Consider the following 20538-nt stretch of genomic DNA (forward strand, 5'->3'; position numbering starts at 1 on the left):
GCTTTTTACTGGAACACTGCCCCCTCCTTCTCCCCGCAACTGAAACTAAAGAGATTATCTCATGTCACTAGAAAATAAATTGCAATGTCAAAAAGAGCATTGCTTTAAAGGTCAGAGTGCCCATGTGCTCTCTTTCCCAACAATGTTGAGATTTCCCCCAAACTATCAAAACAACTGTTATTACAAACAAAACAAATTGAGATTCTAAAAGTTAATAATAAAACATGAATTACTTTGAGGTAGCAGTGAGAACTATGCCTTCAGCTAGAAGGGATCAGAAATGAGATTTACTCTGTTCGTATTACTAAACAGTCTATTATTCCCATGAGCTATTTCAGAAACTTTGGGTCTTGTTTTGGGATTAGAAATAACTTATACATATTCAGCACCACACACCAGACACTTTCCTTACTGAGCTATTAATGGAATTTTTGTGGGAACAGTACTCTGTGACTTTCTGTACTCTTATATGTAAACACTGCATTGTGTGGTATGAAAACCTTCAAAGGAAAGCAAACATTTTTTTCCCAAGGAAAGCAATTTTTATGAATATATGAAACTGCCTTATAGTCAGACTTGGTGAGGCAGTAGTATCTTCCTTCAAGGCTTTGAGTTGAGATTCATTTCAGCCCTTTTACCTGAGCTTAAAAACATAAAGCAAGGATGTGTGAATTTGAGTGTGGAATTATTTGCATACCAAACATATATGCTGTAAGACTGATGTTTAAATTACCACATTTTTCCATGTATAAGACTAGGTTTCCCCCCTAAAAAATAATGTCCAAAATTTGGGGGCGTCTTATACACAGATAGATTTCCCTCCTCCCATTTTCTTAAATTGGAGTCCCCAAAAATAGGGGGCGTCTTATACATGGGGGGCATATTATAGACAGAAAAATACGATATATCTATATCCTGCTCTTGCATGAGGCTTCCCAGGGGTTGCCTGTTGAGGAAACTGATCAGGTCTGCACCACTCAACTGTTAATTTCAGTAGTGTGGTAACACCAGATCCTGCAAGGCCATTACTTGACCCTAATGACTGCATGTTCCTTAGAACATGCAATTAAGATGTGCTTGCTTTTAGATGTAGCTCTTGACAGAGAGACACCACACACTTAGTGTTTTACATTACAGTGGTACCTCAGATTACATACACTTCGGGTTACATACCCTTCAGGTTACAGACTCCACTAACCCAGAAATAGTGCTTCAGGTTAAGAACTTTGCTACAGGATGAGAATAGAAATCGTGCTCCGGCGGCGCAGCAGGAGGCCCTATTAGCTAAAGTGGTGCTTCAGGTTAAGAACAGTTTCAGGTTAAGAATAGACCTCTGAAATGAATTAAGTACTTAACCCGAGGTACCACTGTAGTTCACACTCCCAGACAAGGGCAGACCCACAAAAAGCACATCGCAGTAGTCAAGCCTTGAGGTTACTAATGCGTAAACCAATGTGGTCAGGCTGTAGCCAGTGGTTGAAGCCAGTGTGCCCTCTGGAAGTGGTAAAAAGCATTCCTGGCTTGGCCCTCTAGCATAGCTGTCAAGCGTCCCTTATTTGGCGGAACAGTCCCTTATCCCAGCGCCATGTCCCGCTGCTGTCCCTTATTGATGAGGCTTTGTTTGGCTGCTGGCTGGGCTTTCTGCCTTTGGCTCGGAGGGGCTCAGAAGCCGAACATACCTGTGCCTGGAAAATCCCTTATTTTGGCTGCTGATCCCTTATTTTCAAATCTGTAAGTTGACAGCTATGCCCTCTAGTGACAAAGATGTATCAAAGAAACTCTGAGTGAATACATGCACCTTCAGAGGGAGGACCACTGTGACTTTGGAGTACCATCTCTTTAAATATACAGGCCATATCCAAGCAAGTCATACTTTGAGTGGACCCACTGAAATTAATAGACTTGATTGATGTTCAGTGGGCCTAGTCTGAATATGACTTAGGATTGTATCCAGCTAAGTCTTTAGCTACTCCCTATCAACTCTCATCATTTGCCCCTTAATTTCTGCCATTTTGTAGTGCAGGCAGACCCTTTGGTCTAGCCTTTTTGAAATGTTGGTTTACATGGTTGCCTTTTGACAGCTTGTGCCATCCATCCCTTTGAATGCAAAATTCACACACATCCACCCACTTGGTGGTATAAGCATGAATGTACAATGTAAAAATCAGAATATTTTCTTCTGCAAAAACAGTTGCAATTTGCCAGCGGGAGATTTCTGTTGATGGGTCAAATTTGGCCATAGCTTTTTGAGGTTGGGAACAGTTCTGACACATGATGATGCACCTCAAAAGCTTCCCTACAAACACAGCTGTTCCAGTATTTCCTGTCAACCTCCTTTGACCAGCAGTTCTTTGTAGGAGGGTTTAAAATGCTGCTTGAATCAGCTAAATCAGACTTGCACTATGAATGAACTTTGTTGCAAAGTTAGACGTGACTGCGGAGACATGAATTATTGAAAGGTAAATTGTTTTTAGTCACTCTTTCTGTGTTCATGTAGTGTTTGAAGAGAGGAAGAGTTGAAGGCTACTGAGAGGACAGATTGTGTTCATAATGAATCTTGAATGGTTTACCTACCTTTGCTTTGAATTCAGAAATCTACCTTACCTTCCTTTGAGTGAAATTTCAACTTTTAGATGCAAAAATATATAGTGTGTTCTTAAGCTTTAGCAGCTACTTAAGAGAGCTTGTTTTAAAAAAGGGAGGCATTGGCTGTTAAAGTCTGTGATGAACGCCATTAAGTGCTATGTACAGCTTCTTAAATCCTTTATACACAAATATTTTAATCTTTCTTAAGCCCTTTAGCACCTTCCTACACACACACACTCTCTTTATAATGGAAGAGGCAGATTTCCCTCCCCCTTTTTGGCAGCATTATTTATGTAGGAGGATCTTAGCGAGATTATAATCTTCCACTTCCCTAGTCATAAGCCTACTCAGAACTTCTTTTTACATTCCTACCAAGAGAAAATCTTCAAGAGCTAAATTTGAATATTGGAATTGCCTCTAATATCCAAAAATAAATGGTTGATAGGCTGTATATTTAATTTATCAGTGTAGAACTGGCAAAGTGCATGTAGTTTGTGATGTTTATGTTTATAGCATTCTAAGATAAGCCCTGTCTAGTTCTAATACAGAATCAACATTTGAAGGAGCTAAAATGAAGGGTTTATGCTACTGTAAAACAGTTGCCATCTTCATGGTTTTGGCTCTGTTTTGAGAGTAGTTGTGCAAGATTCTAGGTTTTCAGTAGACTTAGAAACCCACCATATATTTTTCTTGCTGTCCGTGGCAGAATAATTTAACACTGAATGGATGAGTTGTCATCAGTTAAATGAGGCAAGAGTTAGTTGCTTTTTATGTAGAACCAAATGTACACCAAATCTGTTGCTGCGAGCAAAGATTCTGTTATATTTCTGCCTCTGTTTCCATCAAATTACTTCCTTTTGCTAGCACCATGTGGCAGATCAGCTAGGTGCCTCCTTGATTTATCTGTTTCAGGAATAAATAGGAGTAACTCTGATGTATGTGTTTTCATATGGCTGCCATCCAAATAAGGAGCTTGTAAAAGAATAATTTACATCTGAGAATTTTTGAGCTCTTTAAAAATTGGACTCAGTCGTTCTTTAAAGGAGAAAAACATCTTCTTGCTATATAGTGTTGCATGTGAGTTGCATTCTTTTCAATTCTTCATGTTCCTCATTTAGCAATGCATGCTAGTCTGCCCACCATCTTCTTTCTTCTTCCTCCACCCTCAAATCAAGTGCTGAAAATATAGAAGAAAATAATATACTTTACCACACATTGTCCTTCATTGGCACCTTTTACCCACACTGCTATACTTGGGCTTGTAAAGGGTGCATTGTGGACTATGGTTTTAGTGCAAAACTGCTTTCAAAGTGGGGAGTCTGGTCTGCAGTTAGGGTAGTACTGCTTCAGAGTAGTCCCAGCAAGTGTGAAAACTTGAATAACATATTGGGGGGGGGCAGGTAAGCCCCGTCCCACATAATTAATCACAAGATGTGGCACACACACGCCATTTGAATGGCAATGCCCATCAACTTAGAGGGGGGAGGCCCCCTCAAATATTTTATTCAGGGGAGGAGAAGGGATCTTAGCCCCTAGGAGTTGACTCCTGTAAGTCCCAGTCTTACTTGGATGGCTGTCTCCAGAGGGTGGTATCTGGAAGAGGATGCTCAGATTCTTGGATCCTTGAATGTGGGGTCAGATTTATCCTCCATGCTGCTGAACGTCTACATAAAGCTGCTGAGTGGTGTTATCCAGGGATTTGGAGTGTGTTGTTATCAATATGCCAAGGACATGGAACTCAATTCCTCCTGTGTGGCATAGGATGTACCAGACCAGTGTTTGGCTTCCATAATGAGAGCCAATAAACTGAAGCTCAATCCAGATTAGACTGGGGCACTGTTTCTGTTTAGTTCAACCTCTTCTGAATGGGGTTGCAATCCCTCTAAAGGAGCAGGTGCACGGTTTGGGGGTACGTCTGGCTGTATGTCTGCCTGTGGAGGCACAAGTGAACTTAGTGGTTGCAGAATGTCTCCTATCAGCTACAACCCTGCCTGGACAGGGAATGCCTAGTTTCTGTTGTCTAAACTCTGGTAAACTCTAGGCTATATGGATATACAATTAGAAAAAAGACTATGGAACTTGGTTCCAATATACGATTATGGTGGTGAGACTTTTATATGCACAAAGATGGAAAGACTCATCATTACCAACTATGGAGGATTGGTTGTTAAAATTAATGGACTTAGCTGAGCGGGTGAAATTGACATGTTTAATCAGAGGAAAGTCATTGCTAACATTTACTGAAGATTGGAAACCTCTCATAGACTTTTTGTGTGAAAAAGAAAATGAACTAATGACATTTGGTTTTGAGGACTGAAGATAATGTTGGTTTATAGAAAGTGGTTTTATTGGGTGTTATATTAAGAGTAGCTGAGTTGGATAATGTTTATATATCGAGGACAGGCAAAGAATCAGAAGTTCTATGTTTTTTCTCTTTCTCTTTCTTCCCTTCTCCCTCTGTCCTTCTCCATTTCTCTTTTTTATTTTTTCTGTTTTTATTTAGATTAACATTTTAATTTTGGTACAAAGATAATATATTTGAATCCGTTTTTCCTATAATAAAATTTATTTTTTAACAAAATTAATCCGCATCTGTACATATATTAGTTTGTGTTTGTTTATTTCATTTTCAAACTTCCCTTCATCAAATTGCAAACCTGGAGCAGTTTCCAGTAAAATGATTGAAACAGAATATAGTAGTACATTGAAACCCAAATAAGGTCAAATTAAACAATGTAAAACAATACCAAACACTTGATAAGAGCAGTTAATTATATGCAAATCTGTGTTCTCATCTGTGTGTTTTTCTCCTTTTTTTGGCCATGTGCAAGCAGCTGCCTTGTTTGCAAGTGTCCTTAAAAACAGCATTTGCTAGTATTTCTTTAGTGATAAAAACCAGGCATGCTCCTTGGGGTCAGGGAACCATCAGGTTCTGTCGGATGATTCCAGAAGCTGATTTCTTACAGTGTGTTATACAGAACAGCATCTGGACATCATAAATTTCAGCCCTAGTTTTAGGTGGAATTCTTAATCTGTTCCACATCAATCCTCTAAGGCCTCATGTATGCATTGTGTCTTGAATCTCTTGTTCAGATCCCAAATCTGTACTTAACATCTCATGGGTCAAATCTCTGTCTTGGTTCCAGTTCCCCATCTCTAGCACAGAAATAACTTGTGCCCAGTCTCATAGGAAATCTTGCCTGCTTTTGAGCCTTGGGTAGCAGGCTATAAATGTAAATTGATTTACCTACATTTAACACTGTGCTTGGCAACAAGCTGGGTAGCCTCTAGAGTAGTCAGAAGAAGAAGAGTGGTACATCATGTTTTTCAGTAGCACTGAATAGTGACTCATGTTGTTGAGAGCCATCTAACATAAGGCAAATCTTCCAGTCAGTAGTTGGTATAAATAACTTGTGACAAAATAAGTCTAAAAAGCTCGCTTCCAAAATTCTCCCTTTTCAACCCAAACATTGTGTGGAAAGCGTTATGCTCCATCTGCTTAAAAAAGTCTTTCCCCCACTGCTTAATCATTCATATAAAAAGTTTGGGATAACCAATCTCGTAAACTTGTTTTTAATTAAGAAAATAATTGCCTGAATGATTTTTGAAGGTTTAATAGCAATTGCCAATAATGTTACTTTTAAGCTTTATTTAGTTGGAAATGAGATGTGTAACATCTTTATATAACATCTCAGGACTCCTATAGCTTGGTAACAAGGGAACTAAGAACGATATACTAAAATGCAGAGGTTGCTGATTAGATCAGTAATCTGGTCTGTTCTCTTTTGAGTGTTGAATTCTGTTATTTTGGCCAAATACAGTGGTACCTCAGGTTAAGTACTTTAGCTAATGGGGCCTCCTGCTGCTGCCATGCCGCCGGAGCATGATTTCTGTTCTCATCCTGAAGCAAAGTTCTTAACCTGAAGCACTATTTCTGGGTTAGCAGAGTCTGTAACCTGAAGCGTATGTAACCCGAGGTACCACTGTACTTGTATCTGCCAGATATCATGTAACAATTAGCCATGATAACCAAAGCGTTTCACTTCTCCCTTTCCAGATCTGGGAAACAAACCACAGTTGCCTTGCATTAATTGTGTCCTAACCCTCAGGTTTTTCTCTCTAAGCAAACCATGAGTTGAAGCCAAGGTTTGTTCTTGTCTTATCGATTCTGGTTTATTTGTGAGAAGCAAACCACATGTGCTTGTTCATGGTGAAGTATGGTGTGCTTACAGTCACAATTTACCATTATGTGCAGATAAGACAACCCTCACTTCATGGCTTTTTTCAGGCCTATATATATGGATGGGTGAGTGTCAGAGAGTTACTGACAAGCAGTCAAAGGAAAAGGCTAACCAATATCTTCCCAAATACTGCACCCCCCATAACTACTTCTACAACCTCCACCCAAAACTCTTATCTTCTTAAGGCTGCTTTTGGCTTAAAAGGGGCCGTTGTGGGGAGATGGCGATGCTTAAATTCTTTACTCTCCCTTCACCAGCAGGTCCCAGGGCGGGTTACCACAGTTTGAAATTAAGAATTAAAAACCAATTTCAACCACAAGAATAGCGTGGCTCCTGAAAACACCAAGCTCAGGTGTCGAAGGCCAGGGTGAGGAGGTGTGTCTTGAGCATTTGCTGAAAGTTGTATAGCAAAGGCGCCAGACACATCTCTCTTGTGAGGGAATCCCACAATTTAGCAGCTGCTGAAGAGAATGCTGTCTTCTGGGCCAAGCCCCAAAGGAAGCTTCTCATGGCAGCAGAACCAGCAAGAGAGTCCTCCTCTCTGCTGATCTTAATAGCCGAGAGGGTCTATAGGGAAGGAGGCAGCCTCTCTGATATCTGGGTCTAAGTTGTTCAGGGCTTTAAAAGCAAACGTGAGCACCTTGGGCATGGAAGAGAACTTGCAGCCAAGGCAGCTGTTGCATATGAGTTCTAAAGAGATCCACAGCCAGCAATGCTGCATTTTGAACTAGATGATGTTTCAGAGTCATTGCAGCAGCTGCCCCACATCTATACTGACTGTATCTGTTTCTTATTTTAACTACTAATGTACTTTATAAGAAGGGCAATTATTTAGAGCTGTGAATGTGATTGTGTGTGTTTTTATGCTCTAGGGCAGTGTTTCCCAACCTTGTGCCTCCAGCTGTTTTTGGACTACAATTCCCATCATCCCTTGCCACTGGTCTTGCTAGTCAGGGATGATGGGAGTTGTAGTTCAAAAACAGCTGGAGGCACAATTTTGGGAAACACTGCTCTAGGGTTGCCGTATTTCAAACAGTGAAAATCCGGACAGAAAAGTTGTTGAGCTTTTCTTGGCAAATTTGAAAAAAGAAAAAGAAAGAAAGAAAGAAAGAAAGAAAGAAAGAAAGAAAGAAAGAAGCTTTTGAGCTATTTTTAAGGAAAATCGCCAAAAAAGACACTGCCGACATGGGTTGCCATATGCCCGGATTTACCCAGTTGTATGGCAACTCTTATACTTGATGTGAGTTCAAAAATAGTGTTTTAACTTCAGGGTGATATGTTTTTCTGACTTGCCACTCAGATTTTCTTCCTAATGTGCACCAAGCGTAATGTTTAAAAGCATTAAGATCTGTTGGTCTACTCGTTCGCAATTTGAATATAGTTACTTTTAAATAACTGCAATAGCACAAAGTCTTTGGCTTTATAATAAGACATGTAGGCAGTAAATTCAAGGTTTGGGAGCAGTGTTACCACAATTTACCAGATGCTGCAATCCAACCATCAGCCTCCCTCTCCCCCCCCCCCGCCTTCAATTCAAAACTGGTTTCCACAGTTGTCAGAAATTGAGGAAAAGAGATCTCCTCCTTCCATCTTGGTGAACTGTGATACCCAAGTGGGAGGTGTGGGTTTGTTGTCTCCTGGTGAAAGACAAACATTTCCAAGGAAGCTCTGCTTTTTGCACAGCAGGCGGCTGCCTCTTTTAGCTGAAAAGGTTTACTGAACGCTAACGTAAGGAAGGGATGGGGTGTTCTCCCCACAGGGGATGAGCACACAAAAGAATTCTGTGGTACTCAGTTGAAAGTTAAATGGTTATTGTACTATAATAGTTATTTAATGCTGGAGGTGGGAAATGTGCTGTTAGCTTCTGCGTGTACATACACACGCAGCAACCATCAGTTAAAACTTTAATTGCCCAGTGACATTTTTCTAATACCTGGGCTAACCAGGCTCCTAGACATTAATCCAGGTAACCAGGATTTGTGTTTAACTACACTCATTTTTGTGGCATTTTGACATCTGTTGGGCTTCAGCTTGATGATTTTAGAGTAATGAATTCTTGGTACAGTATGCTAATACAAATCTTAAGTGGTGTGTGTGTGTGTGTGTGTGTGTGTGTGTGTATAACTGTCAGCCAGACTCTTAATCTTTTCTCCTATGCTCCTTACGAGTCAATAACCCTAACAGATCAAACACCATTAACTGTAAAGCTGGAAGTTCATTCCAATCCTTCTAGCAGTGTGAAACCTGCATTAATCACTGTGATTGTGTCAACTGTATGATAATGTCACGCTTTCGTATCAAAACACAACAGTGGCTCTTACTTGAGAGCATCGGAGAGATGCAGAACTCAACTGAAGCAGCAAAGATGTCCCAACAGTTGCCACACCCCTCTTTCAAAGCTTTTAAAGACATGGTGGGGCAATCTCACACACAGAACTTTCTCATGTGCAAGCTTGTGTTCTGTCTGGGCTAGTGTGTCTGGTCTAGAGATGGGAAGGCCTGGAGAGAACCCGGAAAAATTGGGGGGGGGGGCAGGTTTTTTCCCTGTTTTTCTCCAAAGCCATTTTTTTCCAGAAAAAAACCCAGTTTGATATAGTTTGAATATTCCACACACTCCCCCCCCCATTTTTCCAGGAAGAAAAAACGGCTTTTGGGGAAAGCAAAAAAAACCCGGGTCCCCCTCAAATTTTCCCAGGTTCCCCCCTCCAGGCCTTTCCATCTCTAGTCTGGTCTCATCTACAGAGGAAGCACCTGGTTCTCAGTGACAACGCTGTGTCCTGCCCCTTTAACTCCAGCTCTGCTGCCACCTCCTCCTACTCAGCTGGTCAAAGTACTTCCCCCTCCGCAATTAGGCTCTGCTCCCTGCAGGAGAAGTAGAGGGGAGAGTTGCAGATCTGCTTTCTCCCCTCCAACTTGTAGAGTTGCAAGGGGGAGAACCTGCATCCTTAGGTGCCAGCATTCACTTCTCCCCTCTGCCTTTTCTCCTTACTCCTCCTCTGGCTGGGGCTTCCAAACCGTGCCAGATCCCGGTGACAGATAGTTTTTATATTTTATTATACTTTATTTGTCACGTGTATATAGCTGGATGGACGGTTAACCTCAGAGGTGTGGGTTCCAGCCCCACGTTAGGCAAAAGATTCCTGCATTGCAGGGCGTTGGACTAGATCACCCTTGGGATCCCTTCCCACTCTACAGATCTATGATTCTATCACCTTCAAGCCAGCAATCTTTTGTCATGAACTGGCAGGACAACAGGGAGGAGGAAGAGGGGTGTAGCTGGGACCGGGACACATCAGGGCAAATTGGGGATGGGGAAGGAGGAGTTGGTGTAGGAAGTACTTGTGGGGAGATGGAGGATGATGAGGGGAAGGGGTTCAGTGCACAGGAACCAGAGCAGCAGGACCCATTACCAGAGCCATGTTCTGTCTCCACGAACATAGCGGGCTCTGAGGCGTAGGGAGCAACAGGCAGGGCACTCTAGGAGGCTGAAGCAGGCTACTAGAGCTGAACTCACTAGTAGTTGACCAGGTGGGGCTCACTAGCTCTGGGAGAAGGTGTGTGATTCTTCAGCTGGAGTAGGCTTAGAGCAGGTGAGGGTCACATGCCTCATCAAGCCCAGATGCTGCAATCAGCATGAAAAGTTTAAAAGGACAACAGAGCTTTACTGCCCATGTTGATGGGCCTCAGTGTGGCAGTTCCAGTATCTCTGTAGGGCTGTACTTCACTTTGGACATGTGGATTGACCCTGGACTGAGGACTTGACATACTGACTTTGCTGCCAGGTAGGCCAGGGGTTCAGGACATCTTTCCTCCTCTCCCTTTACCCTCACAGCAACCTTGTGAGGCAGGTTGGACTGAAAGACTATGATTTGCCCAGGGTAACTTCCTAACCTCTGCCACAGATTAGCATGGTCTGCAGCAAGTCTGCTTCTCTCCCTCCTAAAACCATACCCGAAACCAAGGAGGCTGGTTTTTAGGGTGTGGGGATGGGGAATCTTTGTTCTTGTAGTTTTAGGTGGGGAACCTTTTTAGTATAGCTCTGTGAAAGGAGGCTTGGGTTATGGATGATCATAGGCAATCACATTTATTGCTTTTTACGTGTAAGGCTTTGGCATGGGTAATGCACAAATTCAGGAAACGACGACAAGAACAATTATATCTTTCATTTTATGGTGAAAAACAAAACTCCCTTGTCCTTATCCCCACCCCACCCTCAATTTATTGAGTTTCTAGCCATGCACAGTTGGGTGGTTTGTTTAGGCTCAGTTTAGTATATTAAAAATGCAGTCTTCATGCAGCACTGATAGAGGAAGATTTGTTGACTTTACTGAGACTTGCTCTGGTAAAGCACTTTGACAAATCGGGCTGTGAGAAAGCCAATACAGTTTTCTGCATGCCAGGAGTTGTTTGGGTTTGACAGGCTTAGAGGAGGCAAATCTCATTTGATTCTGCAAAAGCCATGCAAGTGTGCCCGTTCTGGTGTGTATACTGCTGCAGCGACAAAGGAAGTTGCGCAGTCTGGATCAAGGATGGCCAGGAGTTATTCTGTATTCCTAGGGGTTACTCTGGGCTCCAGGCAGCCTTCCAGGGATCAGACTGTATTTTACTGCACAAACCAACCTCATAAGTTCAAGTCCCATTGAAGGTAACAAACGTCTTGCCATTCTACAGCACATGCATTCAGACATTCCATATAAAGATATACTTGTACATGCTAAATGTATGGACATTTTCTTTCTTTCCAAGTTAAACTGAGAATGATTCTTTCAAGCCTGTAGAATTTGGTATATCCACTGAATATCACATTAACATTGGTTTGGGGTTGAATTTGGCTAAGTCACAGATAGTGGCAGCCTTGATGATGTAATCAATGATTCAGTTATTTGACAGCATCCCAACTCAGTTCTTCTTTTTATATGCTGTTGATATGAGCATGTAACAATCTGCAGGTTTTGTTGGAACTGATCAATTTTACTACAAATTAATAAAATATCCTCTTTTAAAAAATCTGGCTAGCACGCAAGAAGTTATCCCTGATCTTGATTAGTGGAAGGTGTGACTTTACCAAAACAGTGATTTTGTTTACATGGGCACTTTGTGTAGTTATTACACATGATTAGCTGTGCAAATAACTTCGTCATTACGTTGCAGGAGCAATATAAAGCTTCTTTGAACTTCCAGATTGGGCCAAATAAGTGTTCTACATTTGGTAGCATTTTGAAAATAAACATTTCTAATTTTGACTTCCTGGGCACCAGGGGGACTTTAATGGGGGTTTTTTTTTTGGCAGGGTGAGGCTCCCCCACCATTTAATAAAACATTTGAAACCATCAAAGCAACAAAAGGTCGTAAGAACTTTTTACTTAAAATTCTGTAAGACAAACTGAGATGTTCCCCCGCATTATTAAAATTACATGTACTTAAAAATGAAAACTAAAACTGTAATGCTTAAGGGATTTGTGACAAAATCCATATATATATATATGGTTCATGAGCATTCTCCCAAACTACTCGCAGTCATTGTAGATATTATATATCTTGCAGAGGCAGTATAAATACCTCTGCTAGTGCTGGGAGACACTTGATCCTGATCACTGAAGTCTTTACTGGTATGCTGTCAACAGCAATTCAAATCAAGGCAAAGGAGAGTGACAGCTGAAACCCCTACAGAAGAAATGTAGAGAAATGTGCTTGGTAACTACCTAAGGCAGGTTTGTTCAATGTCTTGATTATCTATCTGGAGCTTGACTGTGTTTTGGTAGTTTTCAGAGAGGCTAGGTGTACACTATGCAAGCTTTCGCTTATTTTAACTGAGGGGTAAATGTGTTATGGTTTGTCATTATTCAGTGCTGTCAATATACACAGGCATTTACAAATTATAAAAGGAAAAGGGAAATGGGAAGGGAATAATGACACTATAGGGTGGCATGCATGCTAGTGGTCTTTGTTGTGGTTTCATTTTTGTATTGTTTTACGGTAAGTAGCTTTGAGCATTTTTAACGAAAAGCAGTTCACGAACATATATATTATTAATCTCTCTCTCTATAGAGTGTTCCAGTATTAAAACATTTCCCCTCAATTAGTCTAAAACGTTTATTTATGCATAACTGTTCAAGACTGTCCCTGTTTTTGTGGGAGCATATTTTTATAGATTAATACTTCTCCGTTAAAAAAACCCGACTTAAGGACAAACATAGGATTGGATTCAAATGTTGCACAAGGAGAAGGCTATGTGCACAAATATATTTTCTGCCTCCTGAAAAGCAACTCTAGGGTTAAGAGGGCTTTACATTGATGGTGGGGCTGCATTGAGTGGGTGGTACTCTAAATTGACCAGAAGTATCTTGAGAGGCTTTGCAAAGGGGGGAGATGAAGTGGGGAAGATCCTTGCATGAGTGGCCTTTTATTTTCCTAACCTTTGGGGTCGTATTCATTACCTATGCAAAGTCTTGAGGAAAGGAAAGGTACAGAAAAATGCTGCCCTCTGGGGTGAGAACACATGATGTCTTCAGAACGACGTAAAGCCAGTCAGGTATTTAGTTTACACATTCAGATAAAGAATATTGAAATGGAAGTATTGCCTACGATTCTGTGAAGGGAAAATAGGATACGGCCTTCGTAGCTATGTCCCTGCTATTATGAAACGAGAAGGTATCTTGGACTGGGCTTATTTTATTCCCTGTGAATTGCATAGCAAGGGAAATGGGGCTCAATCGGGGGGAGATTTTTGTCAAGTCATTTTAATTTTTGAAAACTTTTCATGCGTTAAAGAGGCAAAGCGTGTGCTCTTACAAATATGGTGCTGACAGACAAGTACATAAAACAAGCTAGTTGTGTTTTGAAAAGAAGAATAAGTTTGCTAGGAAATTTGCTGTCTTGAGTTCAGCCTTTGGGCTTTTGTGTCTAAAAGCAACAGCAAGCCTGTGTGTTATGTATTCTCTTGCATTTTGTGCTCTCTCCTATGCTGCTGGGACTCCAGCAGCCACAAGATCAGGCTTCATAGCTAGATGCCTGCAGCAGAAAGCTTGCACACCTGTTAGGCTGCCTGTGCAACTCCAGCAGGGAGCCTTGCTATTCTGAATTTAAGCACCTTCAGCTTTGGGAAGGGAGGATGAAATGAGATCTGACCTAGAGGAACTGTAGAGAGGATGATCCTGGTTCTAATTTTACATCTTCGGAAGGCTTGTTTATTTGCTGCTGTCACTAGAATGGAGGTGGAGGAGGGGGGTGGGAATTAGATGGCAGTCATACATTTCATATTGGAGGAGTTGTGTTTAAGATCGTGATGATGTTCAAGAGATTCACTAGCAGATACTTCATATGTTAAGAATAGATTAAACTCATGGGAGCACTCTGTGTCTGTCTGTCTGTCTGTCTGTCTGCGTGTGGTGTTATAGCCTTGTGAGACTTATTAGCAGTTGCATCTACCTGAGACTTGAGATCTGCCAGGTTGCTTTCAGCTGATTAAAATTATCTGTGAAGAAAATAGTCTGGACATCTTCCCCACTAAATTTTCATGAAGCCATTGTTTGATGAGCCTGGTTTGTTTCATATAATCAAAATGGGAACAAACCCAGTACTAAGCCAAAAAGAAAAAGTGCAGATGGTATGCATTTGGGGAGGGGGTGTGGTTCATGGAAAAGGGCTCCAAGTTAGCAGATGTCAAATATCTGCAATGATTCTCGCCTTTAGAATGGCACCGATGGAGAACATAAACGCAGCATGCACTTTTTATAAAGACTGAAGAAAAGAACTTACTTGTCAAGCGTCCTCCAAACTCCACCCCCGCTGTAACTAAATGGGAAAATCTCTTCCTTTTGAAGTCCTACAACTGAGTATCATGTTGATAATTGATTGATGTAAAAGAAATTGGCTCTTTCATATCCTTCATCTTTTAGCCCAAGCTTTGAGCTCTGTCTTTGTAACATGCATGTTGTACTGATGAAGCTGTTTCTGTCTCCAGCTTTGTTCCATCTGGCAAAAAAATCAGTTTTTACAATATGTGCTTTGGAAAAAGAAAAGAAAAACAAAAATCAATACCCCATTTGATAGAGACTGAGAATATAATGTGGGCTAATGCCAAAGGATATGTGGCAGGTGAGGCCTAAATTTGCTTTCATTTAGCCCCCCCCCCCTTCTTTTGTCTTGGTAACTCAACCAACTGATTAATTTTGTCCAATTGCTTAGAAGCACATCTTGCTTTTAATAGGAGGGGGTGGGTTTTTGGAAGGGATTTTTGAAGACTGATGGGCATCAAAGCCTCAGGCTAGCAAAATGCTGTGAGAAATCACTTTTAATCACTTTAAATTTTTAGAGGGGAAACATAAAAATCTTTCCGCAAACATGGTGACATGGCTGACTCAGTTGATCTAGAATCGGAGGTAGTGATTACACTTGTGTGGTAGTTGATTCTGTAGCATGTAAAAGTGCAGTCTCATACTTGTCCCAGTGTATTTCATGCTTTTAATAACATCATTGTCATAACCTTTGCCTGCAAGAAACTATCCATAAGACTGTATTAGAGGTTATGTTTGTAGGGCAAGGGCATAATGTGCCAGTTTTTATAAAAGGCACATACATGTGGCTATAAAATGTTTTTCTCACTCAAGCCATGAGATGAGGGTCCTGCCTCTGAAGACAGTTCAGAAATTTCATCTGGTGCAAGACAATTTGAGCATGTTACACTGATCCTGGCCCAATTTCACTGGTTGCCAGTTTCCAGGCACAATGCAAAGTGCTGGTTTTGACCTATACAGTGGTACCTTGGGTTAAGAACTTAATTCGTTCTGGAGGTCCGTTCTTAACCAGAAACTGTTCTTAACCTGAGGTACCATTTTAGCTAATGGGGCCTCCCACTGCCACAGTGCCGCCGGAGCACGATTTCTGTTCTCATCCTGAAGCAAAGTTCTTAACCTGAGGTACTATTTCTGGGTTAGCGGAGTCTGTAACCTGAAGCATCTGTAATCCGAGGTACCTCTGTAGAGCCTTAAGCAGATCAGGACTACAGTACTTCATGGAAGCCCTCTTCCCATATGAACAGACCCAGACCCTGTGACCATCACCTGAGGCCCTTCTTTGTGTACCTCCTCCTCCACAAGAGGTCAGTAGGGAAGCAACATGGAAATGGGTCTTTCTGTGGTAGCTCCCTATTTGTGGAATGCTCTCTCCAGGGAGTCTTAATTACATATCTTTTGGAGCCACCAGGCGAAAACGTTCTACTATAACTAGGCCTTTGGCTGATTAAGCATTCTGTGGCCTTGTGTGGGAAGGGGGTTATTGGATTATTTTGTTTTGTATTTTGGTGTTTTGTTTTTGTCCCCCCCCCCTTAAGAAAAGGGAAACGTTGGCAGCTATGGGTGGCATTCAAATCAAATCAAATCAAATCAATAAATGTTTGCTTGCTCTTCATTTGTTACTATGAGATAAAAAATAGGAATTTCTACAGGTGCATTCCCTCCGTAGCTGTTGCCATATGAATGCATTTATTACAATATCTGAAGCAGAGTTCAAAACATCTGAATGGGGTGACCTTCTGAATGAGGCCATTTCCATAGTGCTCTTGTTCTGTTCCTGTGGCCAACAGAATATACTTGATCATCAGAAGAAATAGCTTAGGCTATGTACACATCAGCAGCTTAAAATACAGCAAGGTTATTCCCACCTCCTGTGTTTCAAGTCACATTTGGAAGATGCCTTGAGTGAAAACACGTCAAACAGCAGTATTTCTCAAGGCGCCACAAGATAGATATATGGATTGTAACTGGCATCATGTGTGCACAGCTTTAAGCACCAGCAATGGGAGTGCACTGGAGCCAGAATAAACGGTAATGTGTACACAGCTTTAAAGAACCGTTAAAAAAAAAAGTGTTCCCCCCTGTGATAACTTATTCTTGATGAGCCACCTAAGATATCTGACCTTGGAGCTATGAGAAGCATGAGTGCTGGTCCATCTTAGTAGGCCTCTTTGTTTAGATCACTTTCTTGCTGCTGTTCAGCCAATGACTCTATCTAACATCTATATATATCCAAAACCTTGCTCAGGAAAGGGAGATTAGTAACTGGCCGATAGTTAGTTAGTTTTCTGAATCCAGGAAATAATAATAATAATAATAATAATAATAATAATAATAATAATAATAATAATATTTATACCTCGCCCATCTGGCTGGGTTTCCCCAACACAATATTAAAATAAAGTAATGCACCAAACATTAAAAGTTTCCCTAAACAGTGGGTGGTTTTGCCACTGCATCCTTCAAACAGGCAGGGACCACCCTCTCTTGTAAAGAGGCATTGGTCACCTCCCTGGTCCAGCCAGCTGTTCCCTGCCTGCTGGTTTTTATCAGCCAAGAGGGGCAAGGGTCTAGAGTGCAAATGGTTGCCCTGACCAATCCAAGCACCTTGTGCACATCCTCTTAGAGCAGCTTGCACAAGATTAAAAACAAGACAGGATGACAGTAAAATTGCACAACAATAAAACAATCACACGGCAAGGCAGATAAAATTCCTGCCTTTAAATTTCAATAAATACTTATAAATCTAAGACCTGGACAAATGAAGTCTTCACGTGGAAGCAGGGGAAAAAAGGATAGCACCAGCCAGGCTTTGCACAGCTGGGAAGGCAAGTGTTCCAAGCCACAGACCCAGAGGAGAGCACATAGTAGTGGTTGGGTGCAAGTAAATCGAAGGAGGATGCTGAAAATGCCAGAATGATCAGTTCTAGTGCTTTATTAAGAAAGATATAGACCTCCAGCAAAGCAGCCTGCCAGTTCTCCGTGGGACATGGGATGGACACCACGGCAAGCAGATAGCTTGTCCGCACCCAAGCAAATGTGAATACATTCTTTATACACAAAGCAGCGTACACCACTTTGTCTAGGACAGAGGTCGGCAACCCGCGGCTCCGGAGCCGCATGTGGCTCTTTTACACCTTTGCCGCGGCTCCGGGGCAGATACTAGCGAGGGGAGGAGGTGCATTGTGCGCCCTGACACTCCCCACTGTGGCGGGCGCTGTACTGGCTGTGACGTCGCATGGGGGCGGTGCGTGCGTTAGTCACGCACCGTCCCGACGTCACCTTCCCGCCCGCCCGCTACATTGTAAGGGGCATGTACGCTGGTCACTGCATTGAAAGGGGGCATGTACGCTGGTCACTGCTGTTTTGAAGGGGAGTGAAGAACACACACACACAAAAAAGGTAACTTGTTAATTTAACGTTTATTTCTATGAGGAGGAGTAATTCTGAGGGGTCAAACAAAGAAATAATAAAAAAGTGACAAAAAAGTTATTTTTATAATGACGAGTTTTGCGGCTCCCAGTTTTTTTTTTCTTCAGAAACGGGTCCAAGTGGCTCTTTTTGTCTTAAAGGTTGCAGACCCCTGGTCTAGGACTTCCCATTACTTCACCTGCCCAGATGAGGGTACAGGTGGCAAATTCCCAAGTCTTACAGGTAGTTCCTCTTTCTGGGCTAAGAGCCCAGCACTCCGAGCCCACAGATAAGGATAACATCAAAGCATGCTAATTAGCATATATCAAAGCAAGTGAATATAAACATATATGAGCTCAATGCTACAACAACTACCAGTTAATTGTGGGGTTATCTTGACTACCAAAGTGGCGTTAGCAAAGCTTCCAGAACAGTTTAACTTTGGTTCAATACAGCAAGTCTTTCCCATTGCCATCTGCTGGGCTTTTAGTGATGGCGGTGAGATGATAGTTACCTCGTCCCACGTGACCATACCTTCTGTGTAACCAGGCTGCCAGCCATTTAGGGTCCTGAGGTTGGGTGCAGGCTCTGCTGGACACATGCCCTCTACTTCCCTCCACTGTGAGAACCTGACAAGTATTACAGTTCTTTTTACTGAACTTTGATGTAAAGAATTCACCTTGGAATAGGTGAAAATTTTACCAAGGAGAGGATGAAGAACAACTGTGGAAAAGGTCATCCTTGTTTAGTACCCCTATCAATGGTGGTTGAGGTGAAATTAGTGTGAACCAAGGAAGAATTAGCTGTTTCAATATGGCGTAGATGAATTTGTTGCCCATTTGATTGTGTTGTAGCACTTTTAATAACATCACCATTCCAGGCAATCGAATACCTTGAATATGTCTATAGTGACCACAACACCAAAGGGTGATTTTTATGTGTAGCATAATGGGATGACATTTAGTGTGGAACTTTCCTCTTTTAACTGTCGTGAGGGGGAGTAAATGAGAGAGCTCACAACTTTGTCTTTGAGGCCAAGTAATCTCCCAGTAGGCTTTTACTTTACTTTACTCTACTATTTTCTTTTCTTTTCTTTTCTTTTTCTTGAAGTTAAATTCCTGTCCTCAAATTGGCCGTGTGGTTCTTTGATTGGAATGTTGTTGGGCTGCTGTTTAAAAGGCCTGCATCTTCCAGCAGTTTCTAGAACATGAAAGGAAAGCAGACTACTGGGTACTGCTGTGCATAAAAGGATGAAGAACGTTGACTTTGTAATGATTGCTGTTGTACAAAGTTTATTTTTAACCCACTTCCTTCTCCATTGAGAGTTTCATATTCAAGGAGAGATGAGACACGGTGACCACAAGATTACTGGCAAACTGCCATAGTAATTATCTGTAGACAATATCTGTCTGACAGTATAATAATCCTAATAATTCAATTAATCAAAACAATAAACAAGGGATAAATATAGGAACGCTGAAGGCAAAATAAGTGACACATTTGCTCTGATGGAAGCTGAATAGTTGCAGCATAAGCCAATTCTCATTTGCGTTTTCCCATCTGTCTAAGTCTGAATATCAGTGATATGAGCAGAATCCCCCATTGGGCTTTTTGGGGGCTTTAATCTTTCTAAAGAAACAATTGCTTTTCTATTTCTGCATTTGTAGGTACTCCTTCATCTGTCATTCTTACTAACATACAGGTAACAAAGGACAGAACTGGTCAGTAAGAAACTTTTGGATTTTAAAAATATTTCCTTTTTATAATCTGTGTATTTGATTTAACAGTTCAAATATAAGCCCCAGTGTTATACACAAAGGCTCTTTCAGTTTGCTTTATTGCTGTTCTAAAGTCAGTTTTCCATAATCGCTGCTGTGTTTGCTTTAGTAAAGGACATAAAGGTCAGATTGTAAAATGATGGACAAGGCCCATAAAATATATAAAAAGGAAATAATAAAGTTTTGAGCAAGGGTTGATTGTATGACTTTTGTCACAGCAGGCAAATTCACTCTATTTCCCTTACTGCATGGTTTATTCAGGCAGGTCTCACAGCATTCAGTACAGAACAACCTGTCTCCTTTTTAGCACATACTTTGATTTTAGAATAAATCATGTTTAGAATAAGCAAATTGGAGCATCTCCTCAAGGAGCAAAATTAAGATAACTGTGAGTTTTTAGACATGGATGTGAATTATTTTGCTGCTTGTGTCGTCCCCCAAACTAATGAGAGAAATACGTGGAATTTGAGCTCAGATGTGTACTTCTCAAGTAAAAAAAAGGAACATGGGGTCACAGCTGAACTTTCAGAGTTGAGCAGTTCAGGAGAGGCAGTGATGAATATCCCATCTGAAATACTTTAAAATACTTTACCATTGATTTACGAAGCACCAATTTCACCTTCCTAATTAACACTTACCTTAATTTCTACTATCAAGAATTCTGCTGCTGACATGAATCAGGAGGCAAATAGCTCAATGAAAACCAACATGGAAAATCATTTTCTGCTC

The 20538-nt window shown here is 41.3% G+C and overlaps 1 protein-coding gene and 1 long non-coding RNA gene across 3 annotated transcripts in view; one reads left to right on the forward strand and one right to left on the reverse strand.

Annotated features, from left to right (window-relative positions):
* KLHL29 (kelch like family member 29) overlaps positions 1–20538 on the forward strand; it is a 445478-nt gene that overhangs the window by 64495 nt on the left and 360445 nt on the right. The window lies entirely within an intron of this gene.
* On the reverse strand, positions 1749–16831 carry LOC309339439. Of its 2 annotated transcripts, XR_014155350.1 has the most exons (4): positions 16744–16831; positions 14586–14832; positions 12387–12491; positions 1749–3763 (listed from the first exon to the last, which is right to left on the reverse strand). It is a non-coding gene; the product is annotated as an uncharacterized lncRNA (long non-coding RNA). The 2 variants fall into 2 exon arrangements; XR_014155351.1 differs by lacking the exon at positions 16744–16831 and having other exon boundaries at positions 14586–15484.

Source organism: Podarcis erhardii (genome assembly GCF_964252035.2).
Source record: "Podarcis erhardii genome assembly, chromosome: 3".
In the NCBI taxonomy this organism is placed as follows: Eukaryota; Metazoa; Chordata; class Lepidosauria; order Squamata; family Lacertidae; genus Podarcis; species Podarcis erhardii.